This window comes from Sus scrofa, chromosome 3, assembly GCF_000003025.6.
Source record: "Sus scrofa isolate TJ Tabasco breed Duroc chromosome 3, Sscrofa11.1, whole genome shotgun sequence".
Taxonomy (NCBI): domain Eukaryota; kingdom Metazoa; phylum Chordata; class Mammalia; order Artiodactyla; family Suidae; genus Sus; species Sus scrofa.
The window spans coordinates 115,298,141-115,313,992 of NC_010445.4; the positions used below are offsets into that span (position 1 = coordinate 115,298,141).

General features: G+C 36.9%; 1 long non-coding RNA gene across 2 annotated transcripts in view; it reads left to right on the plus strand.

Moving 5' to 3' along the window:
* LOC102165540 overlaps positions 1-15,852 on the plus strand; it is a 282,871-nt gene that overhangs the window by 120,261 nt on the left and 146,758 nt on the right. The gene's annotated exons all lie outside the window — the stretch shown is intronic.

Below are 15,852 nucleotides of genomic sequence, written 5' to 3' on the forward strand. Positions count from 1 at the left end.
CAAAATTGAACCTGCTGCCTGTTTTTATAAATAAAGTTTTATTGAAACACATTTTGATTCATTTATGCATTGTCTATGGCTTTTTTCATGCTACAACAGAGTTGATTAGTTGCAGCAGAGATAATAGGAATCTCAAAGCCTAAAATAATTATTCTCTGACCCTTTATGAAAAACTTTTGTTCACTCCTGATCTAAGCTTCCACTTCAGAAACTAGAAAAAGAACAAATGAGATACAAAACAAACATAAGAAAGGAAATAATAAATAGCAAAAATTAATGAAATAGAAAAACAAAACCAATAAGAATAATCGATCAATGAAACTAAAATATAGTCCCTTGAGAAGATCAGTAAAATTGATTGACCTAAACCATGTAGATCAGGAAAAAAAAATTGCAAATATCAGAAATAAGAGAGGGCACATCACTTAAATATCCTACAAACATGAAAATATAATACAGGAATATTATTAACAACTTTATGACCATGAATTTGATAATTTATATAAAATGGACAGACTCCTCAAAAGACACAAACTACTGAAGCTTATTCTAAAAGAAATCGATAACTTCAAAAGCTCTCTGTCTATTAAAGAAACTGATTTTTTAATTGTTATTTTCCTAATACAATTTTTTTTCTACTGTACAGTATGGTGACCCAGTTACACATACATGTATACATTCTTTTTTTCCTCCCATTATCATGCTCTGTCATAAGTAACTAGACATAGTTCTCAATGCTACATAGCAGGATCTCATTGCTAATCCATTCCCAAAGAAATAGTTTGCATCCATTAACCCCAAGCTCCCAATCCACCCCACTCCATTTTTGTAAGTACAGCAAATTCCCATAAATAAACTCTAGGTTCAAATGGCTTTACTGGTGAAATCTAGAAATACTTAAGGAAAAAAAAAAAACTGATTACCAATTCTGCACACTATTCCAGAAAATCAGATAAAGAAATTAAAAAAAATCTCATTCTGTGAGGTCAGAATTATTCTGATATCAAAATGAGGGATAAATACTACAAGAAAATAAATTAGCAGACCAATGTCCCTTATAAAAATAAATGAAAAATTTTGAATTTTAGCTAAACACTACATAAAAAGAATAATACATCATGACCAAGTGGGGTTAAACCCCAGAATGCAGGATTGGTTCATTGTTTGAAAAGTCAATCAGTGTAATTCACCATATTAATGGACTAAAAAACCCCTCTGTTCACCTCAATTGAGGCAAAAGCATATGACATTTGTGACAAAAACTTATAGCAAACTAGAAATAAAAGTAGACTTTCTTAACCTGATAGAGTGCACCTATGTATAACCTATAGCAAATAGTATCTTAATCCTGAAAAAATTAATGTGTTCCATCTAAGATCAAAAGAAAGCAAGAATGTCTGCTCTCTTCAGTTCCATTCAACATTGTACTAGAGAAGCTAGCAGCTGCATTAATGCAAGAAAAAGAAATAAAAAACACCAAAAATGTAAATGAATGCACTTTATTTGCAGATGACATACTTGTCTATGTAAAAAATTTCTATGGAATTCACCAAAAAACCCATGTAAGAAATAAGAAGTGAATTTAACAAAGTTGTAGAATACAAAATTGATACAAAAATCAATTTTATGTCTTCTGTACATTACTATATGCAATAATAGCAATCAGATAATGAAAGTTTAATTAAAAAACTGTGTTAAAATTGTACAATAAGTATAAATACATACTATCAGTGATAAAACAGAATAAACTACTGGTGTGTGCAGCAGTATTGACAAATCTCAAAAGAGCACTGTAAACTAGCTATAATGGAAAAAAATAAAAATCATTATATATTAAAAAAAAGAAAAAAGAATAACTTCCCAGGGTGAAAGAATCAAGACAGAATGTGTACATGCTATTGTTTCCTATGGATATAAAATTATAGAACATGCAAACTAATTTATAGTGTTAGAAGATCAGTACATAAATTGAGATGGGGAGAGAGTGAGGTGAGCCTGGATTACAAAAGGACATAAAGAAACTTTTGGGGATGACGGCTATGTTCATTATATTGATTTTTGTAATGGTTTCCCATGCGTACACATGTGTCGACACATTGAATTATACACTTTAAATATATCCTGCTTATTATACATTGATTATACAACAATGGAACTGTAAAGAAAGTAGGTTACTACTAGTAAACTGATAACAAAAATGTCTGAACCAAAATTGAGAAAACTAAAGAAAGAGACACATCAACAACAATAAATTGAGATTTTAACATCTATAGCTTAGTCATTGATAGAACAAACAGCACAAAAAGTCAGGACGGATATAGGATGCTTGGACAACATCATCCAAATTGACCTATTTGACAGTCATAGCAAAATCCCTTCATATTCTTTGAGTGCACATAGAATATTCACTAAGACAGATCAGATTCTGGACCATAAAACAAGACTCAGTAAATTTCAAAGGATTGAAATTACATATATAGAAAATCTCCTATTTTTTGGAGCTTGTAAATAACCAAGGAGTCAAAGGAGAAATCACAAGAAAAATAAGCAAATATTTCAAATAAAATCACCTAGGAAATACAACCTAACACAATGTGTGAGCTATAGGTAATCCAGTTCTTAAAGGAAAATTTGTACCTTAAAAGCTTCTATTAGAAATGAAAATATGTTTGAAATGAATTATTTAAGTTTTCATCTAAAGAAGCCAGAAGATGAAGACCAAATTTAAATTAAACTAAGAAGAAATAACCTAAAAGAGATAAAGCAGAAATCAACAAAATAAAAAACAAATAAGGACAATTCAAAAAGCTAAAATCTGACAAGGATATCAGAAAAGAAAATTACAGACCAATATCTATGTATACAAGGACACAAAAATCATCAAGCAAGTTATCCATGAATCAAATCTAACAATGTATGTAAGAGCCACTGTAGTTTATTCTAAGAAGGCAAAGTATCTTTAACATTAGAAAATCAACCACTGTTAGTTATTATATTATTAGAGTAAAAGAACCCCACAGGATAATCTCAGTAGATGCAGAAAATCAATACCCACTAATAATAAAAAATAATGAGAAACTAGAAATTGAAGCGAATTTAGGAGTTCCTGTTGTGGCTCAGTGGCAATGAACCTGGCTATCTATGAGGATGTGGGTTCGATCCCTGGCCTTGCTCAGTGGGTTATGGATCTGGCATTTCTGTGAGCTGTGGTGTAGATTGCAGACATAGCTCAGATCTGGTGTTGCTGTGGTTGTGGTGTAGGCTAGTACCTGCAGCTTTTATTTGACTCCTACCTGGGAACTTCTGTATGCTGCAGGTGCAGTCTTTTTCTCTAAAAAGACCAAAAAAAAAAAAAAAAAAAAGAAAAGAAAAAGAAAAAGAAAAAGAAATTAATCATACTTACATATTGTAGAAACAAGCAGTAAAAAATGAAATGGGATAAAAGTATAATTTACATAAAATTAAATCATTTAATTAAATAAAAAACAAAATGTATGGGAATAAATTTAACGTAAAATGTACTATATCTTTGACTATTTTTTATATGTGATTTTTACTTTTTTCACTATAGTTGATTTACAGTGTTCTGTCATTTTTTACTGTATAGCAAAGTGACACAGACATACATTTTTGTATATATTCCTTTTCTCACATAATCCCCCACCATGTTCCATCACAAGTGACTATAGTCCCCTGTGCTATACAGCAGGATCTCATGGCTTATCCACTCCAAATGCAATAGTTTGCATCTATTAACCCTAGTCTCTCAGTCCATCCCACTTTCTCCCCAACCCCCTTGGCAACCACAAGTCTGTACTCCAAGTCCATGAGTTTCTCTTCTGTGGAAAGATTCATTTGTGCTGTATATTAGATTTCAGATATAAGTGATATCATATGGTATTTGTCTTTCTCTTTCTAATTTACTTCACCTAGTGTGAGTCTCCAGTTACATCCACGTTGCTGCAAATGGCATCATTTTGCTCTTTATAATGGCTGAGTTGTATTCCATTGTGTATGTATACTACATCTTTTTTTATTTCTTTATATATATATTTTTCTACTGCACATCATGGTGACCCAGTTACACATACATGTATACATTCTTTTTTTCTCACATTACGTGCTCCATCATAATTGACTAGACAGAGTTCCCAGTGCTACACAGCAAGATCCCATTGCTAATCCATCCCAAAGGCAACATCCTGCATCTACTAACCCTAGACTCCCAGTCCATCCCACTCCCTCCCCTTCCCCTTGGCAACCACAAGTCTATTCTCCAAGTCCATGATTTTCTTTTCTGTGGAAAGGTTCCTTTGTGCTGTATATTAGATTCCAGTTATAAGAGATATAGTGTGATATGTCTTTCTCTTTCTGACCTACTTCACTTAGTATGAGAGTCTCTAGTTCCATCCATGTTATTATCATCATTCTTTTTCATGGCTGAGTAGTATTCCATTGTGTATATATACTACATTTTCCTACTCCAATCATCTATCAGTGGACATTTGGGTTGTTTCCATGTCTTGGCTATTGTGAATAGTGCTGCAATGAACATGAGGGTGCATGTGTCTTTTTAAAGTAGAATTTTGTCTGGATATATGCCCAAGAGTGGAATTGCTGGGTCATATGGTAGTTCTATGTATAATTTTCTAAGGTACCTCCATACTGTTCTCCATAGTGGTTGTACCAGCTTACATTCCCACCAATAGTGCAGGAGGGTTCCCTTTTCTCCACACCCCCTCAAGCATTTGTTATTCATGGACTTACTAATGATGGCCATTCTGACTGGTGTGAGGTGGTATCTTGTGGTAGTTTTGATTTGCATTTCTCTAATAATCAGGGATGTTGTGCATTGTTTCAAGTGCTTGTTGGCCAGCTGTATATCTTCTTTGGAGATATGTCTATTCAGGTCCTTTGCCCATCTTTCAATTGGATTGTTGGCTTTTTTGCTGTTGAACTGTACAAGTTGTTTGTATATTTTAGAGATTTGGCCCTTGTTAGTTGCATCATTTGAAACTATTTTCTCCCATTTTGTAAGTTGTCTTTTTGTTTTCTTTTTGGTATCTTTTGCTGTGCAAAATCTTGTCAGTTTGATTAGGTCCCATTGGTTTGTTTTTGGTCTTATTTCTGTTGCTTTGGGAGACTGGCTGGAGAAAATATTCATAAGGTTGATGTCAGAGAATGTTTTGCCTATGTTCTCTTCCAGGAGTTTGATGGTATCTTGTCTCATATTTAAGTCTTTCAGCCATTTTGAGTTTATTTTCGTGCATGATGTGAGGGTGTGTATTACATCTTCTTAATCCATTCGTCTATAGATGGACATTTAGGTTGTTTCCATGTCTGGACCATTGTAAATAGTCCTGTGATGAACATGCAGGTGTATGTATTTATTTTTTCAGTGAAAGTTTTGTCCACATATATGCCCAAGAGTGGGATTGCTGGGTCATATGGTAGTTCTGTATGTAGTTTTCTGAGGTACTGCCATACTGTTTTCCATATGGTTTTACCAATTTGCATTCCCATCAACAGTGTAGGAGCATTCCCTTTTCTCCACATCTTCTCCAGCATTTGTTATTTGTGGACTTGTTAATAATGGCCATTCTGACAGGTGTGAGGTGGTACCTCAATGTAGTTATGTTTTGCATTTCTCTAATAATTAGTAATGTTGAGCATTTTTTCATGTGTTTGTTGGCCGTCTGTATGTCTTCTTTGGAGAAATGTCTATTTAGGTCTTCTGCCCATTTTTCAATTGGGTTGTTGGCTTTTTTGCTGTTGAGTTGCACTAGTTGTTTGTATGTTTTAGAGATTAAGCCCTTGTCAGTTGCGTCATTTGAACTATATTCTCCAACTCCATAGGTTGTCTTTTTTTTTAATGGTTTCCTTTGCTGTGCAAAAAGCTTGTCAGTTTGATTAGGTGCCATTGGTTTATTTATTTTTTTAATTTTTTTTATTTTGTCTTTCTTTATAGCCTTCATTTTAAAGTCTATTTTGTCTGATATGAGTATTGCAACTCATGCTTCCCTGTCTTATCCATTGGCATGAAATATCTTTTCCTATCCCCTCACTTTCAATCTGTATGTGTCCTTTGCCCTAAGGTAAGTCTCTTGTAGACAGCAGATTGAAGGTTTTTCCTTTTTTATCCAGTCTACTGCTCTGTGTCTTTTGATTGAAGCATTCAGTCCATTGACATTTAAGGAGATTATTGATAGATATGTATTTATTGCTATTTTAAACCTTGTTTTCCAGTTGATTCTGTTTCTCTTTTCTTCCTTTCATTTTTTGGTTGGATGATTTCCATTTATTTTATGCTTGAGTACTTTTCAGTTTTTATGGATGTAATGTTTGGTTTTGCTTTGTGATTGCCCTGTTTTCTAAGTATGTTAACCCCCTCCTGTATCTGCTTGCTTTAGCCTTATAATCATATAGACTCAAACACATCATCATCATCATCATCATCATCATCATTATTTTTGCTTTTTAGGGCTGAACCCATAGCATATGGAAGTTCCCAGGCTAGGGGTTGAATCAGAGCTACATCTGCCAGCCTATGCCACAGCCACAGCAACATGGGATCCTTAACCCACTGAGTGAGGCCAGGGATTGAACCTGCATCCTCATGGATCCTAGTCAGGTTCATTAACCACTGAGCTATGAAGAGAATGCTCTCATTGATTTATTTTTGCTTTTATTTCTATTGCCTTGGGAGACTGACCTTAGAAAACATTTGAACAGTTGATGTCAAGGAATGTTTTGCCTATGTTTTCTTCTAGGAGCTTGATGGTGTCTTGTCTTAAGTTTAAGTCTTTAAGTAATTTTGAATTTATTTTTGTGCATGGTGTGAAGGTGTGTTCTAGTTTCATTGATTGATTTAAGCAGCTGTCCAGTTTTCCCAGCACCACTTGCTGAAAAGACTGTCTTTTTCACATTTTATATTCTTTCCTCCTTCGTTGAAGATTAATTGACTGTAGGTGTCCAGGTTTATTTCTGGGTTCTCTATTCTGTTCCATTGGTCTGTATGTCTGTTTTGGTACCAGTACCACACTGTCTTTCTTTGACTATTATAAAATATGAAACAGAAACTAAGGAAGACCTAACAATTGGAGAGATATGCCATGTTAATACATACAGATTTGACATAATCTAAATCAAAATCATACCAGCCTTTTAAAAAAAGAAATTGAGAAGCTGATTCTAAAAATTATAAGGAGATGCTAAGTATCTAGAATAGGCAAAACCTTATGAAAAAGAAGAAAGTGGAAGACTGATTTCAAGACTTATTACAAAGGTATAGTAATCCAAGCCATGTGTTAATTTTTTAAGGCAGACAGATGGATCAGTTGTACAGATTTGAAAATCTCAGATTCACACAAATACAATTAACTTCTTTTCAGAATGATGACAGTGTGATTTTTATGGGGAGGGGAAATATTTTTAATGAACAAAGATGGGACATTTAGATATCTGTATAGTAAAAAACTCCATAAGCTTTCATCCCTAATTTATACTCTACACAACAAATTTTTCAGGATGTGTACACACCTAAATGTACAAGGTAAAACTATAGGGCTCCTAGAAGAAAATGTTGGAGAGTATCTTCTTGGCCAGTGTTAGCAAAATTTAAAGGACATTAGAAAGTACCACTGTTACATTGAGAATGGATAAATGATGAGGTCATACTGTATAGCACAGGGAACTATATCCAGTATCTTGGGATAGACCATGATGGAAGATAATATGAGAAAAATCATGTATATATATGCACGATGGGGTCACTATACTGTATAGCAGACATTGGCACAACACTGTAAAACAACTATATTTTAATAACAAAAAGGAAAAATAAAGAAAGAAAAAGTTCTTCAGAAAGTTCAAAGGCAAGCTGCAAAGTTGGTGAAAATACCTGCACAGTTTTGAATAGACCTTTTCCAAAGAAGGGTATATGAAATGCTAATAACACATTAAAAAAAAAAAAGCTCAGAATCATCAGTAATTGGGTAAACATACATTAAAGCCACAAGGACTTACACCTACTTAGATACTAAAATTAAAATCTAATCATGTTGGAGATGACATAGCCCTTCTGGCACTTGGTGGTCAAATGATATATCACTTTGAAAACGATTAGGCAATTTATTATGGAGTTAAATATACAACTACATTATATCCCAGCTAATCCATTACTAGGTGGTTACCCAAGAGGAATGACAGTGTACTGTAGAAGAATGTGTGTAGCTTTATTTGTATTACACAAAAGCCAGAGATTACTCAAATATCTATCAACAGGAGAATATGTAAGTGCACTGTGGAATATTACTCAACAATAAAACATAAACTACTGATATATGCATCAGTATGTATGTATCATGCTTAAAAAACATGCTGAGTGAAGTCAACAAAACACATATGACTTCATTTACATAAAGTTCTAGAACAGATGATGTAAATCAGAGCAGTAGTTGCCTCTGAGGTCTAGAGGGTTGACTAAAAGAGGCACGAGGGAACTTCCTAAGGGTGAAGGAAATGTTAAACATTTTTGATGCGAGTCGTGATTATATGAGTTTACACATTTCCTTTTATTTTTTTATTAAAGTATAGTCGATTCACAATGTTGGGTCAATTTCTGCTGTATAGCAAATGATCCAATCATACAAATATATACATTCTTTTCCTCATATTATCTTCCATTATGGTCTATCCCAAGGGATTGGTTATAGTTACCTGTGCTGTGCAGTAGGATCTCATTCCTTATCCATTCTAATCGCATTTCCTAAAATTAGTCAAACTGGATACTTACAACATGCATTTTATCACATGTAATTCGCCTCAATTAAAAACAGAGTATGGGAGAAAAATTGAGTAAAATTTCTTTTCCCTGTCTCCTCTGACTGCCTTTACCTTCACAGATAACCACCATTAACCATATACCTCATATTTATTTCCCTCTAGCACTTCTCTAATTGGTAACGTATGTATGCCCATGTATATATAAGTATATGCATATATGAAATTGTTTAACTTCCATTTAAATGTATGGGTTACAGCAGTCCCACTCTTGGGCATATATCCAGACAAAATTCTACTTTAAAAAGACACATGCACCCTCATGTTCGTTGCAGCACTATTCACATGGAAACAACCCAAATGTCCACTGATAGATGATTGGAGTAGGAAGGTGTGGTATATATACACAATGGAATACTACTCAGCCATAAAAAAGAATGATATAATGCCATTTGCAGCAACATGGATGGAACTAGAGACTCTCATACTAAGTGAAGTAGGTCAGAAAGAGAAAGACACATACCATACTATATCTCTTATAACTGGAATCTAATATACAGCACAAAGGAACCTTTCCACAGAAAAGAAAATCATGGACTTGGAGAATAGACTTGTGGTTGCCAAGGAGGAGAGGGAAGGAGTGGGAGGGATCAGGAACTTGGGGTTAATGGATGCAAACTATTGGTCTTGGAATGGATTTACGATGAGATTGTGCTGTGTAGCATTGAGAACTATGTCTAGATACTTACATCGAAACACGACAATGGGAGGAAAAATTATGTATACATATATGTGTAACTTGGTCCCCGTGCTGTACAGTGGAAAAAAATAAAAAATAAATGTATGGGTTAAGCGCACATTATAGGTCTTTTTACCACAGCTTCTCCATTCATTCTTGAATGGCTAGATTTTGCCATCAAATTTTTCTCCTAGGGGATTACTGGGTGCTGTATTTCCTGAGTTCTTGTGAATCTGTGAATGCCTGTCTGACACCTTTACACTCGAACAACATTTTGTTGGGCCTACAATTTTTGGATCACACTTTTTTTCCTTCAGAAACTCACATATGCTCTTCCTTTTTCCCCCCTGTATTTTAATGTTGCTATAAAGAAACACGAGGCTAGCCTTATTTATCAGCCTTTTAAGTAATTTTTTTATTTCCTCTTTTCACATGCCTAAGGAATTCTCTCATTTTTTTTCTTCTTTTTCTGATTGATCTTGGTAGTGCTCGTTCTGTCTTAAATTTCCAACAATATGGCCTGCTTAGAGCATGCTTTCGATTATGGAGATGTAGTTCTTGCTTCATTTAAAGGAAGGCTTTTTTTTTTTTTCTCTATTATATCTTCCATTTTATGCCACTTGTTTCTCTACTTAGGGGCTACCAGTTATCCTTTGTTTATGGTCATCATTGGGAGATATCTGTTATCTTGCAATTATTTTAATGCATTTATCCTAAGTACCCAGGCACCAGCTCTTTGCCTGTCTCCCATGTTGCGAGCTCCAGGGCCTCTGATAGGAGGCCTTGCAGACCGTTCAGAATGAGAGCATCACCATATCAGCAGGAGGACCTCTGCTCTCTGCCCCAGGGAACCAATTCAAGCTCTAGGACCAGCTTTCCAGCGCCAGTGACCTCATCATGGGATTGGTCAGGTTTTCCTTTGTCCCTCAATTCTTCATTTCAGCTCCCCTTTCCCACACATTGTCCTCTTTCATGCCAACTCAGATCTCAGAGAAGAATCTGGTATTGACCACCAAGTCCTCCTCTCCCAAACTGTGCTTCTAATTCCTTAGGTTGCAAATTCTTCCTTGGGTTTGCGGATCTCAGACCAAGATGCAGGGAGTTGGGGGCTTTCTTGGACCCAGTAACTGCACTTATGGGTTGAGTAGTCAAACTTACTCAATCTTCCCAATTCCCCGTAGCCTTTTGGTCGCACATCTCCAGTATCAACCCCTATGGCTCTGATTCCTGGGATGTGCCTGTCCTTGTTACCCAAGGGGGAATCTCCAGGAATGCTGCTTTGTTCCCTACCTGTTCAACTCACTTGGGCATTTGCTCTGAAGGGCACCTCATTCCTCACTCATCAGAGCTTTTCCTCTCAGGCAGTTAGTGCTGTGCAGAAGAGTCCTCTAACTCTCAAATGAGCTCTAAGTTTCTAGTTTATTGGAAACATCTAATATTTGTATGAAGCTTGATAAAGTGTTAGGTTGGGGGAGGAAACATCCATAGACAGAGAGCTTTTCTGTTAAGGTGTAATTGCTTTTATCACCTTTATGGAAAAAGTGCTTGTTAGCCTAGTTACTTGAAATGTGCTCTTCCCCCTTCGATTTATTTTAAGGATCATTGAGATTTTAAAATATTTCTCACAATAGTTATTTCCAGAGTTGATTTTATGCACCCAAAGGTAGTAAGAGCCTTATCCTATCCTGCCAGTCTCAGTCACTGGTTTCTTAGGCTTACAGTAAACTTTTTTTCTTTCTGATTATACTCACCCCCATTGGCCTCATCAGGAAGTGAGCTGTTTACATGCCTCTCTCTTCATCCACTCAGTTGATGACATTCTTACCTACACCTAGAATTATGTAGGGCCCAGGGGAGACCCAAATGTTTGCTGAATGTTCAGTGCCTGTCTAATCATCAGGGGAAAAAAGGCCTTTTGAATTGCCTGTGCTGCCATGCACTGGATACGGCAACCCAATTCCTATTGTTTTTCCTTTCAAAAATAATGCTTTTTTTCTGACCATTGGTTTCAAAACAAAAATCTCAGCCAGCATGGTCCCAATCTGACCTTCAGACTGAATATTTCCTCATTGATATGGTTGACTTGTTTGAAACACAATACAAAAGAGAATGCAATGATGATTTTTAAGAAGGGTTCTACTGACCCCAATTTGAATAGTTCTTTCAGCCCATTGGATAACAGAGCCTGGATATTACGTGTCACTCAGATGTAACTGGCAAAGCAGATAGATGACTATTGCTGGTAAACCATAACTTTTCATTCTTAAGCTGTGTCCCTTTTAAATTCTTAACCCCAATGTCATAGCAATGCATTGCATTGAATAATAATTACATTTCTCATATGATATTACCAATTTTTTGGTCTGACCTTTAAGTAGAAGAGCTTTTTAATTTTAACCAAAGTTATTTCCTTTTGAATTTTAAAGAACTTCTCTGAAGACTTTGACAGAGAGACATCTCTGCTTGAGGCAAAGGTTGTTCACTATTTACTGGAGTGGACCTCATCTCTTGTATTAATGAAGTGGAGACTAATGGGAACAAATTGATCTCTTCATAATTTGTCAAGTGAAGTGTGGCTAGCTGAAAATTTCATTATCAGCACTGTTCTAGGGGAACTGTAAAAAAAGTTAGCAAGAGTCAGTTTCATAACGTTCTTTCAGGGTGAGGAGGATTCTCGGTTGTCATTCACCGAAGAATCGGCGATAGTTTCTAGCAGGCTGTTGCAAATAAAAGAGTGATTTGTGAAGTTATTCTCAACTCCTTTTGCAATGAGGGAGAGCCTCATTCCATTTTCTGAAACTGAAATATGATTTAAGGAGCAGCGTTAAGAATTGCTGCTCTAGCCATTAAAACTATGATGTGGCTGCACACTTATCGACATTGAGAGATATTCACATTAGGTTAGTGTAAAAAGTGGGTTACAGAATAGGATCTAAAGTAGGATTCTATTTTTGTTTTAAAAAAGCATATGTATTTGTACGGGAAAAGTCTGGAAAGACATGCTTGCATAATTACAATAGGAAATAAATAAGGAAAGGGATAAACACACCAACAAAAAGGAGCAAAACATATCAACATGTAATTCGTAGAAAAGAAATGCAAATACATGAAAATAAGTGAATATCTTATACTTCATTTGTAATCACAGAAACCTAATTTAAAATGATAATGAGATAGCTTTATTTTTGTTGATTGGTTTGGTAAAGATGTTTCAAATAAAAGAATATCCAGTGTTCATAAGGGAGAAGACAAAGGCATGCCCATATTCCTGGTGGTGGCTTATTTTGGCGCAAATTTAAAACAATGTTTTGATTACAATTTTTTGAGGCATAATTAACACAGAAAACTGCACACAGCATGCTGTGCATAGCATACACAAGGTGCACTCTATTTAAAGTGTGATTTGATAACATTTGACATGTGTATATACTCACAAAACCATCACAAATGCCAAGATAATGAATGTACCCATCACCCCCCAAAATCCCCTCCTGGTCTTTGTAACTCTTCCCTCCTGTTCCTCCATGTCCCATGTCCTGTCTCCATCTCAGGCACCCACTGAGCTGCCTCAGTCAACAGAGACTGCATTTTCTAGAATTTCATACATGTGGAACCTTACCACATGTACTCTCTTTTTGGTTCTGGCTTCTTCATGCCGCGTGATTATTTTGAGTTTCATCCATGTTATTGTGTGTCCCTAGATATCATTCCCTTTTAGAGCTAATATTCCATTATGTGAATATTACTACAATTATTAAAAATGCTTTGTATTAGGTTCTGTTTTTATTCTATTTCCAGAAATAGGAAACTGAGTTTCTAGAGCTAATTCCACCCAAAGTAACTCAGGTAGTAAATGATGGAGACAGAATTTGAACCCAGATATTCTTACTCTCGAATTCTTCATTTCCAGTCACAAACTTTGAAGTATTGTTCTTATGATTTAGATATATTAAAATCCCATTAATAGAGGGATGAGCTAACCACTTTACATTTAAGTAATAAAATACATGCACGTATTTAAAAATGATCTTGCAGGAGGAATTTTTGAAAAAGGCTTTAAGGATACATAATAAAATAGCACTGCTTATCCCAAGTGGTGAAACCGTGGGTAATCTTAATTTTCTTCTTTTTTTCCTCTTCCTTAGAGTTTTCCAATTTCTTGCCTTTGCTCATAAAGAAAAATAAATAAATAAGAAGGCTTGCAGCCCCGGGTGCTTCCCTATATACTATTAACCATGGATGAGCTCTAAAGCTGGACTTTTGGCCTATGTTTGTGATGTTTGCAGCTTTCTTTTTCTTTTCCATCTCTCTAGATTTTACTCTACCCTTTGTGGTCAAGCTCATGTTCAAACTCTCCTGGGATAGCTTTTCTAATTTTAGCTACCACTGTTTTTTTCTGCAGCACATAGCAGTCTGAGTAGGAGCATTTAACCACTTTAGTGGTTGTCTTCGGGTGTTATTCCTCTCTTCCGAGTCTGATTTTGAACTTTTGAGGGCCGTGCCAGACTCTACTTGATCGTATTTGTATTTCCCCTTCTCTGGCCTGGGGCCATGGTGAGCCCATCATGATAACACACCCTCATGTGTGCACTGAACTGCACCATGACAAACTGTTTCCCTGGCTGTTAACTCATTCAACCCTCTAGCAAACCCTCTGCAGCAGTGGGGGTTGGAAGGGAGGTCTCGTAACCTCTGTTTTCCAGGGAGGTGTTCTGAAGCCTAGACGGGCTAAGCAACTTCCTTGAATATCACAACTAGCAGAGCAGGAATGAAAATACAGATCCCAAGTTCTAGCCACAGTTCTTTCTACTGTTTCAAAGGCTGTGGGAATAGTCTTCAGGCCTGAATGCCAAGTCTTGAGGCCTGAATGCCAAGCTCCCCAGCTCCACCCTTCTCTTGTATGATTTCAGCCTCTTGTCCTGGGTGCTTGTGGCAGCTTGTTATCTTTTTTCTTTTTTGTCTTTTTAGGGCTGCACCCATGGCATATGGAGGTTCTCAGGCTAGGGGTTGAATCAGAGCTGTAGCCACTGGCCTATACCACAGCCACAGCAATGCCAGATCTGAGCCACATTTTTGGTCTACACCACAGCTCATGGCAATGCTGGATCCTTAACCCACTGAGCAAGGCTGGGGATTGAACCTAAGTCCTCATGAATGCTAGTCATATTTGTTTCCCCTGAGCCATGATGGGAACTCCCTGTGGCAGCTCGTTTCCTGACTTGGACGTGTGCACACGACCCTGGAGGCCATCAGTGCTTGCCCATGGATTATCTACCTGGTGGGTTGGAAGACATCTGTTTTTAAAAAATAAGCTTGGCCCCACTTAAGGCTCACTCTCTCCAGGCCCCAGGAAGTGAACTCTTCATTTCCCTCTGCCATTGCTTGGTACTAACTTGAATGCCTTGGGCCTGTCTAGTTTGTTTCCAAGTCTGGAGAAGAGATGCACAGTTCAGGTCTCGCTTCCCTCGGCAGGGTGGGGCACCCTTTTCTCTCCTCAGTGAATGAAAGGCTTTTCTGCTGGAAGTACCGTCCTCTGTTAATCGTTAATCCCATATGTGGGCAACGTGGCATCTTTGACCTTGGAATTTATACTTTGGAAGTCTAAGTGGATGCTTTTCTGTATTCTGGGAGAACTTGGCCAATACTTGGGAAAGGAACCACATGCCCTGACAGTTACTTTGGTAGATCGAAGAGGCTGGCAGCGGACAGGATGAGACATAGGGCCTTAGTCAAAAAGATGGCTCTAGGCAGAGGCAGTAGTTTTGGTTCCAGGGCTGGTTTTCCTGGCTACTCACCCACTTTGCCTTTTTTGAACTTAGCAAGGAGAAGAGCCCAACGTATTCACTCCTTTCTCCAGGAACTTAGGTCTCCTTGCTTCATCTTCCCTGGTCTTTGTAGCTGCCCAAACCCCGGCTCCATAGCACCTACCTCCTTATTTTGACTTATCTTGCTTTTCCCCATTTTTTACCACCTTTGACAGAGAGTCAGCTCTCCTCTGTCTCCTGTGTAGCCGGTGGTTCTTTTGGCTCTCAAGACTTGCTCCTCTGTTCCTTCTACTGCATAGATTCAAGTTCTGCTCTTTCTTGGTGGTTTAGCTCAAGTTTCTCCTTCCTCCAGGAAGCCTTGCTGATAACTCCTATCCCATAAGTCTTTTCCCCTCCAGAGAACTCATTCAGGGGTTATTCTATTTAGTTATCACTTTTCCTTTTCTCTCTCCATTTTTTTTTTTTTTGGTCTTTTTTGCCTTTTCTTGAGCCGCTCCCACGGCATATGGAGGTTCCCAGGCTAGGGGTCGAATCAGAGCTGTAGCCACTGGCCCACGCCAGAGCCAC